The following is a 1,042-nucleotide window of genomic DNA, read 5'->3' on the forward strand; positions in this document are numbered from 1 at the left end:
AATTTCTAATGTCGCCAAGCGCTCCATCGTCGCATGCAACGACGCATTCACCTGCTCCACGGCTAAGAGTCGCTCCGACAGAGCGCGGTAGTCCTCAAGGTGAGGCAGCCGGCGCACGGCGTGCTTCAATGCGTCAAGAGCGTCCGCACAGCGATATGCTACTTCAGCATGACACTCAGAGGAGCTTCGATCACGAAGGGCCTCGTCCTCAAGGGCTCGAAGAGCATCACGAGTGACCGCCCGCCACTGACTCTTCTCGATGAGAACGGTGACGTCCACTAACACGTGCAACGTCTAGTGCGACGACGTCGTCACCAGGGTCAAACCCAATATCTGGTGAAGTGGCGGGGATATCCCAACTCCGAAAACTCGTGGGAGGTTGCGACGCCACTTCGGCAAGATTGCCTAGACGCCGTGGACGCGTTTGATCAGAAAGATCAGGACGCCCCGTTTTCCCAGCAATATCCAGGGAAGTGGAAGTGTCATGTGCTGAGCTTAAGCAGTGGCCCTGAGCTCTTGCGGTCCCAGACACTGAGCTCGCGAGAGCGTTAGGGGTTGACCCATACGGCGCAGGGCGACAATCCGATTGAAGTCAATGGCGTGCCTTGAGTCTGGCAATCAAAAATTGGAGGTGTCGCTCCACACGCACGTCCACTTGGCTCAGCTGTAAGTTATACAGTGATGAAAGTTTCCGGTGCCGTTGCACCCATCGCTCAAAGAGTGCTTTTTTATCTGTAGCGCTTTCGCCGGAGGCGAGCACTACAGGTATTGTCGGCATTGCGGATACACGAGAGCCACCTCGTTGAGCATTCAGACGAGTGCGATAAGCTTGTAACAGAAATTCTTGTGGAATCAAGAAACGAGCTCGAAGAGCTTTCCGTTCGGCAAGCTCATCTTCCGTAATGGCCGGGGACCCGATGATGTGGAGGTGGGACGATCGAGTTACCACGTCCTTCGCTTCCACAGCGGGATCCGCCGGATGGTAGCCATATTCCACACGAGGGTCAATGACCGGCTGTGGATGGGCGCGCATCAGAGCCGC

Source organism: Plasmopara halstedii, assembly GCF_900000015.1.
Source record: "Plasmopara halstedii genome assembly, contig: Scaffold_110, whole genome shotgun sequence".
NCBI classification, from domain to species: domain Eukaryota; phylum Oomycota; class Peronosporomycetes; order Peronosporales; family Peronosporaceae; genus Plasmopara; species Plasmopara halstedii.